Genomic DNA, 17,370 nt, shown 5'->3' with positions numbered 1-17,370 from the left:
TCTCGGCCTCTTCCCATTGGCTAATCATTACGTCTGGGCGTTTTACAATTTGCATGTGGGGCTCGGTTTCTATAACAACGCCCCAGAAGATTCTAACTATCGCGGTGCATGACGGGCTGAGGTAATGCTGGAGCGGGGCATCATGGGATGACGTCTTTATTTTGAAGATCCAGTTACCCGCTTAGGTGCACATCGGTGAAGTGGCGGGAAGTGTTGTTGTTGGACAGACGTGTCGTTTTTTTGCCAGAATAATTAATATAATCCGCCATTATCCCATTCCTACATTCTGTCCTCCGCTTCCCCCTCAGTATCGCCATAAATGAATACAACTGGATGTTGGGTTAGAAGTACAGGGTGGCGGCAGCGGACTGATGTGTTAACCAAACCTGAAGGTGTTTTAAGATTGATGTAAGCTTGAGCAATAGGAAGCTGCTGCTGACGACGCTGAGCCACTCGGAAGGCTGGGGGGGGGGGGGGGGCAATGGCTTGCAGCGCCGTGGTTTTTGAAAGGGACCCACATTCGAACGCAAACCGTCAGGCGTGGGGGCCGGGGTATTATGACGTCGCCTCTGACGGACGGCCGAATGCGCCAATAGAAGCGCGCCAACCGCGAGCTTCCCGCCAATGGCAGCGACACCGAGGTGGGTCTCCCGGTCAAGTTCGGTTGACCTGAAGTTGACCGTCTGTGCTGGTGAAATGGATCCGACTGCGGCTAGTGCCGGGCGGCCGGCCTCTTTGCTGTCCGCCATCAGTAACGCGCTGCAACAAACGCCCAGTGAACTATCTTGGGGGAGGGGCGGTGGAGAGACCAGCACTGTCCTTCACTGCTTGCAAATGCCAGTTAAATCCTGATGCGAACATCGCCCCTTTAAGGAAATGATGAAATGGCCAGTAACAGGCTCAGTTGTGCTTTGCCCTGCCGCGAAGTGGCTGCAATGCATTTAATCAGCACATTGATTTATCTTTCGGGAAAATGCCGTTGTTGTCGATAACTAATGCTGTGGGAGGACTCTGCCCTTGAGTGCACTGTGTATGTTTATGTAGCAAGGTGGTTATTGCAATAGCCCGTCGCCTGAAAGAATCATGTTTAATGCGGGTTTTGTAGAACTTTTTTGGGGGGGGGGGAGAAACCACTATATTCTCGGGGCTGTAGGGGATTTTTTTTCTTGCCGAGACTGAACCCATCTTTCAGCCACAACCGCGTTGCTAAATAACCCACCCAACCAGTGAAACTGATCCAAGGAGGGTAAGACAACAGGCGGTCTTGCTCCGTACTGAATTGTCTCAGAGCAAAAATGCGACCAATTTCAAAACTGGTCTTTCCTCTGATGTGCTGAAAGTTCGCGCGATTCATGTGCAGTGATCGCAAAGCAGCTTGGTGTATTTCTGCAGGACATTGGCTTTTAGATTAGTAGCTCATAGTTTACGGTGGGGATATTCCTGTGCAGCATATTGTAAAGACTGCTCGTGCAGTTAACATTGGATTACATCTTAATTGTATGTTGTGGATCGCCTACAATTTAACTTATGATCTTTCTATCTGTAAGTATATATGTGGTTGCAACTTGCATTTATGTGACGCCTTCAACATGGAAACTTGAGTATGGTCCACAGGGTCAGTAAGCAATTTTACTATAAGGCTTTGTGCTCATTTCTAAACCTGTTCTGATTGGATATTTGCGCATTTTTAGCCAGCAGGACGAAGAACATTCATTGGGTGCTAAGTCCAGAAATGCTGAAGCCTATCGTTGTGGATCTGTTCCTCTGGTATGGAATAAGTGGCCCAGTATAGACCAGAGTTCAAACAAGGAACCTAATACATTTTATAGAGTTACAGATTCTCCAATCTGTATTTCCCCCGGCTAGAGTTCAATATTTTAGGCCTGTGTCATGACTTACAATAACTACAGTAATTTTTGTTTTAAGTTTTTGATTACAAGCAGATCTCAGAGAATGGGTGCCATAATGTGTTCGTCAACCTACCCAGATTTAAATTCTTTTGGCATTGTTATAATTAATCCAGTTTTACAGGGAACTATCTGATTTGGATTGTATTTGTAGCATGATTTAAAATAAATTTCTGATACTTGAGCAATTGATGCCACATTCAAGAAGACACATTTAAAGACAATTTTTCATGTTGGGCTGCATTTACTGATTTTGAAAGGCCATTAATGGTTACTTTTTAATCAATGTTATTATACTGCTGTTTAAATTATGAAACTAGTATAAATGTTGAATAGGGTTTTTAATTGGAATGAGTTGGTTTTTAATTGGAATGAGTTGTATGTTTTTTAAAAGCTCCAAGAAACCCTTTGTAGGAGAAACCTCAGGCTTAATTTTCCCAACGCTCTGGAGTCAGTCTGGGAGATGGAGGGTGCCAATAAAGTGCCACCTTCCTCAGATACTTTTTGGTCCTTAATGATAATTGTTGCCCCGGTGGCAATGAAACCACCTGTGCTCACCAACCCCCACCCACCCATGCCTGCCTAACTAGCCCATTACCTCAAGCCCCACTTACCTGGTTGTGAGGATGCTCATCCATTGATGTACTCTCCTGCCCCAGCATTAGTCATTCATCCTGGTGGTGCTGCTAGCCCTCATTGGCTGGCAGCTCTTGAAGGTGGGCAGGTGTACTTCATAGAAAATGGCAGCTCCAGAGGTGGCCACTAAGTGGCTGGAGCCTGTAAAATGCAAATTTGTGCCCTGTCATCTGTAAAATTCAGTTCATTTTGTATTGATGGATAGGTATCCTGAACACAATGAATGAAAATGTACTTAAAGCGCACATCTTTTTTTCTTGAGTATAAACTCAGCCTATGTTAAACATTTTGCCCTTGACCTGAGCACTGTAGAATCATTAGCTGTCTTCAAAAAGAAGAAAACATTCATTTTATATTGGATACATGACAGTAATTATAAATAACATAGAACATTACAGTGCAGTACAGGCGCTGCGGCCCTCTATGTTATGATTAAATAATTCCACTTAAAAAAAGCTATTTGAGCCACAACCCTGAAAGGAGGCAGAAGCACAAGTTATGCTACCTTTCACGTGCTAAAGAAATACTACAGCCAAAAGCCTAGTCAACCAGTGAGTGCCAGAGAGTAGAAATAACCAAGGGCAGCCAGCTGAAGTCTGATGGGGAGGAGGGACTGTTTGCACCCTGACTGTTATGCTGACAAACAGATATTCTGGAAGACTGTCTCTGATAGAAGAGCAGCAGAACGATGTAACAATGCTGCTTAGGAAATGTGACAAAATCTGGAGGGACCATCTCCTCTGGGTACTGCTGACTGGTAGAGCCCCATCCATTCCTTGTCTGCAGCTGTTGAATGGGGGACACTGGGGGGCTCCACTCTGCATCATTATCCCATCTCATAAGTAATATCTAGCACTCAGACCTGGGCAGCCTCTACCTCAGAGCAGTCCGTCCGTCATGCACTTCAATTTGGGTGCGTGCGGTGCTTCAATTTAAGGAGGATTGCCTGAACACCACCTCGCCTTCAGATAGGTGTTCTTGGGTAGTCAGACCTCCAGCTCATCTAACTGGGGGATGGCTCCTTCTCATTTAAACCTGTGTGTCTGGGTTGTGACTGAGTCACTCTGCAGTTGGTGAAAGTCCCTGAAGCTTCCTCCTGTAGCTGCTTGGTTTCTTTTTTTTATTGCTTTGGGAATGCTACTAACTTGTTACCAGCCAAATCATTCCCAAGCAGGAAATCCGTCCCTACCACTGGCATCTGGGGACAATTCCTACATGACTTAAACAGAGATTAGGTCACTTTCGGAGGACCTGATGGAACAGCACTGACCTTTAACCGTATTAATTAGCACCTGGCTTTTCTAGAGGGGAACGTCAGGTCCATCTGACCACAGGATGTCACTCTCCTACAATCAGTGAGTTCTAGCGCAAGTGTCACTACCAGATCTACTGAGAACTCACAATCTGTTTTCTTTCCACTCTTCATCCGGTTCTGCCAGTCCAGATCTTTATTCTTGGCCATAATCTCGGATTCATGTTTGAACTTGGGAGTAACTCTTCCTGCTCTCCCTACAATAGTCAGCTCTCCCTACTGAAGCCTTCTGGTAGGTTCATCATCTGAGTACCCACTTTAGGCAGTTATCCTTTGAATAGGAAAGCTACTCTGGTGAGGGGGGATAGGGGTGTCAAGTCTTTTTTCCAGCATTAGAGATTGAGTGGTCTCTGTATTCCTGAGCAACACAATGGACTAGCTTTTTTCCAGGGAGGGGTATGAGGGCACTGTTTCTTGAAGGTTAAAACTCTGGTAGCTCTCAGGAAATTTTGTCAGGTTCCACCACATATAGGGCAGCACTATTAGAGGGGCTGATTTCTACAGTTAAGGCCTCTGTCTGATCTTCCAGGGACCTGCTCCATGGGACTAATTGTGTGGAACTCTCTAAGACCTACAGTCTACCTTGGGTCTGGCATGTCCTATTATATTGCTGTGGAACACATGGGCCTCTGTGTATCAATTTGGTTTGCTGTGCCACCTTTTTGGGTTTGGAGAGGGCTACCTGCACCTTTGCTTTTACTCACTTTTACGTAGACACCCCACCTCTTATTGGATTCTCCCTTAACTTTCCAAAATTTTTGAGTGATTTGGGAAGGGTCTGTCTGGAGCTCTGGACCTGTGGTGAGGTCATAGTCATCAGCCATAATTACTGCAGCTCTGACCTCTTGAGTTTCACGGTGAGGGGGGGAGGGAGGAATGCTATTTTTAAACTCCCCTAACAGCGCCAGTTCCTTTAACCCCTCCTAAAGCCTTTTAAAGCACAGACCCACCAATCAAAAGCTATTTGTTTTGGCCTTTCAAATGCCTAATTGTTGATGATTTAGAGTACCCAGTTGTTCTTTCCCAATTAAGGGGCAATATAAATTAGCCAATCTGCCTACCCTGCACATCTTTAGGTTTGTTGGGGTGACGCCCACGCATACATAGGGAGAATGTGCAAACTTCACACAGACAGTGACCTGGGGCCGGGATCGAAGCTGTGTCCTCGGTGCCGTGAGGCAGCAGTGCTTGCCACCGTGCTGCCCCGTTGATTTATTTTTATAGAATTTTGTGATGTGGAGATGCTGGTGTTGGACTGGGGTGAGCACAGTAAAAAGTCTTACAACACCAGAACTTGTGGCAGTATGCCTCTGGTACTAGGCATGAGAACAGCCTTTGCTGGTAACTGGCAGACGTTTGAGCAGACAGTATTAAGAAAACTTCACGAGCTTTCCCTAACAGCTGACACTGTACTGTATCAGGAGTGCCCACAATTCTGGTAGCCTTTGCAACTGAGTTGCCAATTTATCAAAGACTGTTAAGACAGTCTCCACATCTTTCTCTTCAAATTCTGGGCCAAATCCGGAGAGCTTTAGCACATGAGAATTTGATTCTGGGCTGAGAGGGTTTGGATTAGGAGTGGTTATTGGCTAATGGGGTGGAAGTAAGGGCTTCAATGGGTCGGTGCAGACTCGATGGGCCGAATGGCCTCCTTCTGCACTGTTTGTTCTATGTTCTGTTACTGATGGATAATGTTGGGGTTTCTCGAGCTGATGAATCTGGCTCAATTCTCTATCTTGTTGAGCCTGTAATTCCATCTCTAGTTTTTGAAGCTGGCACGCTCAAAAGTCTCTTTCCTTTCAAACTTCAGCTTCCAGTCTTCCAGATGAATTTGGTTACGACAACCAGATCTGCTCAGATTCTGCTGCTTCTTGTATCTGTTCTGATTCTGGAATGAGTTTCAAATATTCAGCTTGGATCTTTTGAACCTCATCTCCTTGTTTTATTACTTGTTTTAAGATCAACATGTTTTAACTATTCTTTATTTAGGACTTTAATTGTTTCCCAGTTAAGTCCTCCTGTTTCACAATCATGTTTGTACCACAACTAAGCAGGTTAAGTTTAGGTGTTTGTGCATGAAAAATTGCTGCTGTGTTTGTTGTAAAGTCAATTTCAGCGACTGAACATTCACCTGTTTTTGGCTTGCAATTCCTTCTTTGAATTGATCTGGCTGGTTTTAGTTCAATTAATTCAAATCTCAGAATGCAGTGCCGAATTTCAGTTACAGATCGAAGAAGAGAGAGATAGACTAAAGCCCCCAATTCACTTTTCTTTCAGTACTCCTCCACCTCCTGTTAGTGTGCGGTCCATTCGAAATGCAGCAACAACAGGCTTTCTGGATTAAATCAAGGGGTTAAACTCACCTGTTCAAAACAGATTGGAGGAGGCTTTTAAGATACTTTCAGCCTCAGCTCCTGGAAAGGCAAGGCAACACGTCCTTTTCTTTTGCAGCTGCAATGTTGTTGCTGGTGTTCTACAGACTGCCTGGACTTTCTGTTTTTGGATAAAAGGACTTCAAAATCAGAGGGCAGTTTTGATCACATGATGAACGACCATTGATATGTGTGGAAGGCAAATTATGTTCTTTCATCGTGTAAAAGGAGTTTGTCACATGATCAAAAGCCATTGGTATATGATAGAAGGTAGATAGCAGTCTTTATTTATCCACCACTGCATTGTGGATACTCAGTCTTGATAATCCTCCTTTTGTTACATGGCACAACCAGAGTCTGGGAGTTCACTGACCTTGTCTTTTGGAGAAAACCGCTGTATTAGTAGGTGTGAAGTTCCACAGAAAAGTGCTGTTTAGGCTTGCCCATTAAAAAGAGACCCCTGTCCATTATAATCCAATTTGAAACTTTCCAAAAAGCTTGCTCGGTAATTGAAATTACAAAGTCAGGTGACAGACATTTTAAAATGAATATAAGCTTTTAAATAAAACTTGTAATATCATCATTTATGCACTGGCATGACAAACTGTTAATGTGGCATTTTAAACTTGATAAGATATGTGTAACATATTATTGTGTAATTTGTATTTTGCCCTCCCTCTGACTTTCTTACCCTAATTTTCTATTGTTGGTAAATTCTTTGGGGGTATTCTTTTGTGCGTAGTTCTGATGATCACTTTCTAGAAGCTGTGATGGTGCCAGTATTAAAGTCACCTTGACAAGGAGTTCTTCTGCTATTGGGATTTGACAGCACTGGCTGAAGTAAATGCAAATAAATATTTGTGATGCTTCTTTTAAAATTTTCATATAAAGAATTAATTAGAAATGTGTGCATTTTAGAGATGGGTTGCTTTTATCTTTGATAGTGGCAACTTTCTTTTGTAGATGCTGCAGACTATTAGAATATGCTTTATAAAGTAAATGTAATACTTTTTTATAAAATAAATGTGATATTTAAAAATAGAAATAGGCCCAATTTCATTCTCCAGAACAAGATGGAGCACTACTTCCTTGTTGCACTGTACAAAACATAACCAATCAGGAAAGATCTTTCGTCCATATTTCAAAATTGTTTGCCCTTTACACAGTTGAATACAATAATTAAGGCCGGCACTCCAATGTAGTACAGCGAGAGTGAAGAGCTGCACTGTTGGATGTGCCTTTGGATGAGGTGTTAAGGGAGGCCCCATCTGTCTGTTGGGATGAATATGAAAAATTCCACTACGTTATTTTGAAGAACAGCAGGAAAGTTAAACCAAGGCTTTTTGCTTGGATGAGCTCAGATGCAAACTTCCCCAGTTGTATCTCTCTCCGAGACACTGAACTCACAATTACTTCAAGAGTTCTCTGAAATCAGTTTTCCTGCAGGATTGCTTATTCATTCCCACCTCCATTCTAGAATACACACATTGACTGAACAGTCTTTCTACCTTTCCCCATGTCTGTGTCCCTGGAGCCCCATTGCTGAGCAGCAGCACGGTTTTGTCTACTTTATTTTTTCAATTCACTAAACTGCTCGCCTTTTTTAACCCATCTGTTCACTTCAAGGGTGGCAAAACCTTACTAAAATACATGTATACAAACAGAGCCTCAAGACTTCACTTAACAAAGCTCCAAAAGTGCTAAATGAAACCAGAACATGTTCCTCTTTTTTCTTAATATACAAAACAAATAAATTGGGGCAGCACGGTGGCACAGTGGTAGCACTGCAATCTCATGGCACCGAGGTCCCAGGTTCGATCCCGGCTCTGGGTCACTGTCCATGCGGAGTTTGCACGTTCTCCCATTGTTTGCGTGCGTTTCGCCCCCACAACCCAAAGATGTGCAATGTAGGTGGATTGGCCATGCTAAATTGCCCCTTAATTGGAAAAAATAAATTGGGTACATTTTACATTGCTCCTAACACCCCCACAGAGCAAAAGTAATGGAAAGGTGTCATTTTGTACTACAATCTCCTCATCACTATCTTGGTTAACTTTTAAATATCTTGGGCTGTATTCTCTATCTCAGCGACTGGGTGCTGGCTGAAATGGAGAATTTGCAGGCGTTTTACGACACCAAAATCAGGGCCGAACCCTCTGCGATTCCAGGACCGTGAGGGTCGGGCAGTGGCGCCAGACAAAGCTCCCGTGCCGAGAATGGCCGGGTGCAGCGACGACCTGCAGCTATCGCGCCATACAACATGGCGCTGGCCCTGCGTGCACCCGACCTGCCATCTGTGACTCCACAGGACATCCCCTGGCCTCCCCCCAGCCCTCGTGGAAGCCCCTCCGGTTAGCAGCACGGTTCCCGGACGAATATGGCGGCGCTGGACACTGTCAGCAGCCGCCACGCTGGGTTCCTGACCGCTCAGACAACACGTCAACCGCGCAGTCAGGAACTTGGCCCATCGGGGGCAGAGCATCGCAGGGGGGGGCCTGCCAATGATGCACCAACGCCGTTGCAACAGCGTGCGCGGCACGATGATGGCACTTCGGAGGAGGGGTCAGAATGGATTACGATATCTGCATCGGGCACTGGAGAATTCCGGCACTTAGTCCAGCAGTAACAATGGCCCGTAACTTCAGAGTATTGTTGGAAAGCCACAGACCGCTGCTGATACTGGAAGAGAAAACTGCGCATTTACCTGCTTGCAAAAAGCGCAATGAACTTTCCAGCTTCAGCACAGCCCTTGTGACGCATTTTCCCCATAACCCCACCTAACCTTTGGACACTTGAGGGGCAATTCAACGAGGCCAATCCACCCAACCTGCACATCTTTTGACTGGGAGGAAACCGAAGCACCCAGAGGACACGTGGAGAATGTGCAAACTGCACATCTTTTGACTGGGAGGAAACCGAAGCACCCAGAGGACACGTGGAGAATGTGTGCAAACTGCACATCTTTTGACTGGGAAGAAACCAAAGCACCCAGAGGACATGTGGAGAATGTGCAAACTCCACACAGTCATCGAAGGTCTGAATTGAACATGTGTGACAGCAGTGCTAACCAGTATGCCACTGTGTTACCCATGTTATTATGTTTTTACCTTGATTATTTCAATTATCTTATTCAATTATAATTATCTCTTAATTAAATGTTGTGTTTTGTTGTTTCAGTAAGACATTTGTAGAAGCTAGTAAAGTTTAATGGAAAACATTTATTAAGAATAATGTTATAAACACAATTTTGATATGTTAACATTTAATGTAGCGTTTAACATTCACAGCTGCTGGATGACATTTCCTTTGATAGCTACCACATCTTTTCCAAACACTGCAATAAAATATATCTTTTTCACTTTAACACAATGATCAGTGAAATATATTTTTTACTTGGACTCAACAGTTCTGTTGTCTTTCTGTAAATAGTGGGAAGGGGGGGGGGGGAGAGGAAGAAGATTATAATTGTTTATTGTCACATGTACTGAGTAGCAGTGAAAAGTATTGTTCTGCCTGCAGTCCAGACAGATCATTCCATATATGGAAAGAAAACATAGGGCAAACATAAATACATAATGAAAATGCATAGACACATGCATTGAGTGAAGAATGTAGGAGTGTAGCACTACTCAGTGAAAATGTGTGAAGAGATCAGATAAATCCATAATAGGGTCTTTTAGGCGTTGAACAGCCGGGAAGAAGCTGTTTTTGAATCTGTTAGTGCAGGTTCTCAGACTTTTGTATTTCCTGCCCAATGGAAGAGTTTGGAAGAGAAAATAAGCCGGGGGGGGGGGGGGGGGGTCTTTGATTATGCTGCCCGGTTTCCCAAGGCAGCGGGAGGTGTAGACAGACTCGATGGATGGGAGGTGGGTTCACATGATGGGCGTGGCTGTGTTCACAACTCTGTGCTGGAAGAGCACCAGCATCAAGGTCATGATCATCTGAAACCAACTCTGCTAGGCCAGCCATGTGCTTAGATGTAAAAGTCCTGACTGCCAAAGCAAATCTCCCCGCTTAATGAAGGATCCCAAAGAACAAGAGGACAAAAAAGCACATCAAAGATACCCTGAAGGTTTACCTCAAGAAATGCATCATAGGCAGCAACACCTGGGATACCCTTGTTCAGAAGAGAACATCTGATGGCAAAAGGAGGCCCAAAAAGGAATACCCACGGTTTAAACTCATAATAGTAATGTCTTTGACCTGATGTGTTTCTGTTTAAAGGTGTTAAGTCTTTTGGAGGTTTGTAGGAACATTTTGAGGGATTATTTAGTGTTGTATTATTTTCGGGGTTATCTTTGAATTAAGGGGTGTTAAGGGATCCAATTTTTATTTTAAAAGGTTCAGTTGAATTCATGGAATAAACATTGTTTTGTGTTTAAAAACCCCTGTGTCCATAATTGTAATACCACACCTGGAGACCAAGCCGTGTGCTTCAAAAGCGACAATACATTAAAGGGAGAGGTTGGTTGAACTCCATGATACATTTTCGGGTTCTGAAAACGCCGCTCCCATAACATAGCACTAAACACTAGTATTATAAAATATTACCCCACCAAAACCATGGCTCCCAATGTCTCCTGCTTCCCATTGATGATTCCGGACCGAGAAAAACAAAGAGAAGTGTCAAAACTTGTGTAACATCGGGGCAAGGCGGCCAAGTTAGCGCTGCCCCTGGATTTTTCATACAGCAGGTTCAGTGCAGCGGTGGGTGCGAAAGCAAGTGGGAAAAAAACAGACCGATAGTTTAAAAGTGGTGCGTTTCCAGCACGTATGTCCGTGCAACGGGACATCCGCAACATCCCTGTATGCATGTACGGCAGAGAATCTTCGCAAACAAAAAATAGGAATGGAAATTATGGGCCAATGCCTTTACATCACAAACAGGACTTTTTCACAAAAATCATATTCTACACAAAATCTGTTTTCTCCCAACATCCTTGTTACTCCATATTTGCTCTTGATAAAGCATCTGCTATGATATTGCCTCTTCCCGCTAGTTGATGGTTTTCAAACTATATGGTTGTAGCTTTGATCTCAGATTCTTCATATAGGACTTTGCAAAAAGTTAAAGGATTATGGTCAGCATAAATAAAAGTCTCTGCAGAGTTCTTCGATATGATGACTTCATTTGGTGGAGTCAACACCAAACTCAAAGTCAGCATTGCTGTTACCACAAATTTAACTTTCAAGGAAAAGTAATTGACTGGCCGTTTGATTCCATCTCATCCTCTTGCAATAAAATTGCACCAACATCTACATTGCTAGCACCAACAGCCAATTTAAATGGCTTAGCATTATTCGGGGCTGTGAAAATCAGTGTAGCAGTCAGCAGAGCTTTCAAGCTGTCAAAGCCCTTTGACACTCCCCTGTCCACTCAAACTTCTTGGCTTTCTTTCACAAGTTTGTCAGGTGATTGCTGAAATTCAAATGAACCTCCGATAGAATACACTCATATCTGTATACCTCAAAATCTATTTTTTTTCTTGCGTACTGGAAAACCCAAGATAGCCCTTAGTTTTGCGTCTCTATGTGCTATTTATCCTTGTCCCAAAGTTTGACCCAAATAAGTCAATTTCAATTTGGAAAAATTCACTTTTTGCCACCTTTATGACCAAACTGACTCTTTGCAACCAATCCGACAATTTGTTCAAGTGTAAATGTTCCTCCCAGGTTTGGATGAACACAACTAAATCATCAATATTTACAACACAGTTGTGAAATCATTTATTGACCTTGCTCGTTAATCTTTAAACAGTTCCTGGTGCATTCTTCATTCTGAACGGCATGACTTTACATTGATAAAATCCATCCAGAGTTACGAAAGCCAATATTTCTTTGGCCATGTCGATCAATGGAAATTGCCAATATCCTTTCAATAAACAATACCAACTTTGCTGTCCAATCTTCTCAATAAAGTCTTCCAATCTTTGAATTTGAAGCAAGGTGGGAATTAAATTAAATTTAGTCGGTAAGACTGTTGCTTTTAAATTTCAAAAATTTAATTTAATCTAGAATTGTGCAGTGAAGGTTAACAAGGGCTGCCCCACCCACTCACATAACTGGTTGGCAGTTAAGTGCCAGTCACCTTAATCTACTTTGATCTAAAAGCAGGTGGGGGAGGGGGAGTCAACTCAGGCGAATTTAAAAAGAGCACCCAGTGAGTTCTCCCAGTGAGCCAGAGAAGATACAGCGAAGAGTGAGTTTGGGAATTTGAAGCTAGGTGGTAATTCGAAGCTGGGGGGAGGAGGTGCTTTTTATCCCAGGTAAGTGACTGGTAAGTAATTTTTATTTTTATTTCCATTGGTATATTTATTTTTTTCTTCGTTTTTTTAAAAATTGTAGTTGTATAAGTTTGTTTAAGACATGGCAGAAGAAACCAGACCCATGTCATGCTCCTAGTGTGCAATGTGGGAGCTCAGGGACACGTCCACTGTCTCTGGCTCCTTCACATGCAAGAAGTGTGTCCAGTTGCAGCTCCTGTTAGACCGCTTGACGACTCTGAGCTGTGGATGGACTCACTTTAGAGCATCTGCGATGCTGAGGACGTTGTGGATAGCACGTTTAGCGAGTTGGTCACACCGCAGGTGAAAGTTACTGAGGGAGATAGAAAATGGGTGACCAAAAGACAGAGCAAGAGTAGGAAGGCAGTGCAGGTGTCCCTTGCGGTCATCTCCCTGCAAATACTGCTTTGGATACTGTTGAGGGAGATGGCTCACCAGGGGAAGGCAGCAGCAGCCAGGTTCGTGGCACCGTGGCTGGCTCTGCTGCGCAGCAGGGCAGGAAGAAGAATGGCAGGGCTATAGTGATAGAGGACTCAATCGTAAGGGGAACAGACAGGCGGTTCTGCGGACGCAATCGAGACTCCAGGATTGTATGTTGCCTCCCTGGTGCAAGGGTCAAGGATGTCTCGGAGCGGCTGCAGGACATTCTTGGGGGGGGGGGGGGGGGGGGCGAGGGTGAACAGCCAGCTGTCGTGGTGCACATAGGCACCAATGATATAGGTAAAAAACGGGACAAGGTCCTACAAGCGGAATTCAGGGAGTTAGGAGTTAAACTAAAAAGTAGGACCTCAAAGGTAGTAATTTCAGGATTGCTACCTGTGCCACAAGCTAGTCAGAGTAGGAATGTCAGAATAGATAGGATTAATGCATGGCTCGAGAGGTGGTGCAAGAGGGAGGGATTCAAATTCCTGCAGCATTGGAACCGGTTCTGAGGGAGGTGGGACCAGTACAAACCGGATGGTCTGCACTTGGGCAGGACTGGAACTGATGTCCTAGGGGGGGTGTTTGCTAGGGCTTAAACTAATGTGGCAGGGGGATGGGAACCAACGCAGGAAGTCGGAAGGTAGTAAAACAGGGACAGAAACAAAAGGCAGTAAGGGGCAAAGTGTAAGGCAGAGAAGCAATAGTCAAAAATCAAAAAGGGTGACAGTACAAGGTACAGTGACTGAGGGGAGTTTAGTGAATAGGCCCAGTAATACTAAAAGGAATAAAACAGGAAGTAAAAACATCAATGGTAAATGATGTGGCAGTTTGTTGCATGAATATATGGGTTCAATGACAAGGAAAATTAGGAGAAAAGTTAAGAGGAAATATAACTTAAGAGAGGTTACTGATTGAGGTGTTAATATTCAAAGCAGAGGTATATAAGCCACCATAAGTGTACTTTACCTGAATACTCATAGGATTCGGAATAAGTTAAATGAGTTGATGGCGCAAATCATCGTGAATGACTATGATTTAGTGGCCATTACTGAAACATGGTTAAAGGATGGTCAAGATTGGGAGTCACTATTTGGAAGGACAGAGTGGATGGTAAGGGAGGTGGTATAGCTCTGTTATTTAAGGATGACATCCGGGCAATAGTAAGGGATGACATCTGTGCTATGGAGGATAAGGTTGAATCCATTTGGATGGAAATCAGGAATAGTAAGGCGAAAAAGTCACTGATAGTAGTCTACCACCAGATACTAACATTATGGTGGGACAAGCAATAAACAAAGAAATAACTGATGAATGTAGAAATGGTACAGCAGTTATCATGGGGGATTTTAATCTACATGTCGATTGGTTTAACCAGGTTGGTCAAGGCAGCCTTGAGGAGGAGTTTATAGAATGTATCCACGATAGTTTCCTAGAACAGTATAATGGAAACTACGAGGGAACAAGCAGTCCTAGATCTGGTCCTGTGTAATGAGACAGGATTGATTAATGATCTCATAGTTAGGGATCCTCTCGGAAGGAGCGATCACAATAAAATACAGATGGAGGCTGAGAAGGTAAAATCAAACACTAGTGTTTTGTGCTTCAAGGAGATTACAATGGGATGAAAGAAGAGTAGACTGAGGTAGACTGGGAGCAAAGACTTTACGGTAAAACAGTTGAGGAACAGTGGAGAACCTTCCAAGCGATTTTTCACAGTGCTCAGCAAAAGTTTATACCAACAAAAAGGAAGGATGGTAGAAAGAGGGAAAATCGACCGTGGATATCTAAGGAAATAAGGGGGGGTATCAAATTGAAGAAAAAAGCACACAAAGTGGCAAAGATTAGTGGGAGACTAGAGGACTGGGAAATCTTTAGGGGGCAACAGAAAGCTACTAAAAAAGCTATAAAGAACAGTCCGATAGATTATGAGAGTAAACTTGCTCAGAATATAAAAAGATAGTAAAAGTTTCTACAAATATATAAAACAAAAAAGAGTGGCTAAGGTAAATATTGGTCCTTTAGAGGATGAGAAGGGAGATTTAATAATGGGAGATGAGGAAATGGCTGAGGAACTGAACAGGTCTTTTGGGTCGGTCTTCACAGTGGAAGACAAAAATAACATGCCAGTGACTGATAGAAATGCGGCTATGACAAGTGAGGACCTTGAGATGATTGCTATCACTAAGGAGGTAGTGATGGGCAAGTTAATGGGGCTAAAGGTAGACCAGTCTCCTGGCCCTGATGGAATGTATCCCAGAGTGCTAAAAGAGATGGCTAGGGAAATTGCAAATGCACTAGTGACAATTTACCAAAATTCACTAGACTCTGGGGTGGTCCCGGCGGATTGGAAATTGGCAAATGTGACACCACTGTTTAAAAAAAGGAGGTAGGCAGAAAGCGGGTAATTATAGGCCAGTGAGCTTAACTTCGGTACTAGGGAAAATGCTGGAATCTATCATCAAGGAAGAAATAGCGAGGCATCTGGATGGAAATTGTCCCATTGGGCAGACGCAGCATGGGTTCATAAAGGGCAGGTCGTGCCTAACTAATTTAGTGGAATTTTTTGAGGACATTACCAGTGCAGTAAATAACGGGGAGCCAATGGATGTGGTATATCTGGATTTCCAGAAAGCCTTTGACAAGCTGCCACACAAAAGGTTGCTGCGTAAGATAAAGATGCATGGCATTAAGGGTAGAGTAGTAGCATGGATAGAGGATTAGTTAATTAATAGAAAGCAAAGAGTGGGGATTAATGGGTGTTTCTCTGGTTGGCAATCAGTAGCTAGTGGTGTCCCTCGGGGATCAGTGTTGGGCCCGCAATTGTGCACCATTTACATAGATGATTTGGAGTTGGGGACTAAGTGCAATGTATCCAAGTTTGCAGACTGGCACTGTACTCGGAATTTAGAAGGATGCGGGAGGATCTTATAGAAAAATATAAAATTATGAAGGGAATAGACAGGATAGATGCGGGCAGGTTGTTACCACTGGCGGGTGAAAGCAGAACTGGGAGGCATAGCCTCAAAATAAGGGAAAGTAGATTTAGGATTGAGTTTAGGAGGAATTTCTTTACCCAAGGGTTGTGAATCAATGGAATTCCTTGCCCAGTTGAGGCTCCTTCATTAAATGTTTTTGAGATAGAGATAGATAGTTTTTTTGAAGAATAAAGGGATTAAGAGTTATGGTGTTCGGGCCGGAAAATGGAGCTGAGTCCACAAAAGATCAGCCATGATCTCATTGAATGGCGGAGCAGGCCCGAGGGGCCAGATGGCCTACTCCTGCTCATAGTTCTTGTGTTCTTAATCATGGAATTGTTTAGGAATCTGCCTTTTATACCACAACGTCATTGTGACACTTCCGGTTTCTGTACTATTGCACCAGGTGAGCTCTGGTTACTGTGAACTGGTTCAATAATGAATTTGATTTTTTTTCCCTCACTTGGACTAACCTCTCTGGATTGAATTTGTAAGGATGTTGCTTTATGGGTAACATATACCCTACACCGAATCATACAGTGCAGTAAAGGCCCTTCAGCCCATTGAGTCTACACTGACACGTGAAAAACACCTGAATTAATTACCTAATCCCAATTACCAGCATTTGGCCCATAGCCCTAAATGTTATGACGTGCCAAGTGTTCATCCAGGTACTTTTTTATAGGATGTGAGGCAACCCGCCTCTACCACCCTCCCAGGCAGTGCATTCCAGACTGTCACCACCCTCTGGGTCAAACGTTTTTCCTCATTCCCGAAAACCTCCTGCCCCTCACCTTGAAATTGTGTCCCCATGTGACTGACCATTCAAATAAGCAGAACAGCCATTCCCTAGCATCCTGTCCATGTCCCACATAATCTTGTACACCTCGCTCAGCTTGCCCCTCCGTCTCCTCTGTCCCATCGAAAACAAACCAAGCCTATTCAACTTCTCTTATAACTTAAATGTGCCACCCCAGCAACATCCTGGTGAATCTCCTCTGTACCCACCACAGTGAAATCTCAGCTTTCCTATAATGTGGCGACCAGAACTGCACACAGTACTCCAGCTGTGGCCTCATCAAAGTTCTATACAACTCCAACAAGACCTCCCTGCTTTTGTAATCTATGCCTCGATTGATAAAGGCAAGTGTGCCTTCTGCCTTTTTCACCACCCTATTAACCTGCCCTTCCACCTTCAGAGGTCTATGGACAAATACACCAAGGCTCCTTTGTTTCTCATAACTTCCTAGTGTCATGCCATTCATTGAATACTTCCTTGTCAAATTAGTCCTTTCAAAGTGTACCACCTCATACTTTTCAGGTTAAATTCTATCTGCTACTTATCTACCTATTTGACCATCCCATCTATATTTTCCTGTAACTCAAGATACTCAATCTCATTGTTAACCATCCGGCCAACCTTTGTTTAATTCGCAAATTTACTGATTCTACCCCCCACAT

At 43.6% G+C, this 17,370-nt stretch overlaps 1 long non-coding RNA gene across 1 annotated transcript; it reads left to right on the top strand.

The window, feature by feature from the left end:
• The first annotated feature begins 201 nt into the window (after positions 1-201).
• On the top strand, positions 202-2,111 carry LOC119964625. Its single transcript, XR_005460339.1, has 2 exons — positions 202-408; positions 1,692-2,111. It is a non-coding gene; the product is annotated as an uncharacterized LOC119964625 (long non-coding RNA).
• Positions 2,112-17,370: the final 15,259 nt, after the last annotated feature.

This window comes from Scyliorhinus canicula, chromosome 4 (genome assembly GCF_902713615.1).
Source record: "Scyliorhinus canicula chromosome 4, sScyCan1.1, whole genome shotgun sequence".
Taxonomy (NCBI): Eukaryota; Metazoa; Chordata; class Chondrichthyes; order Carcharhiniformes; family Scyliorhinidae; genus Scyliorhinus; species Scyliorhinus canicula.
The sequence above is the reverse complement of the archived record's forward strand: the minus strand, read 5'-3'. Positions and strand labels throughout refer to the sequence as shown.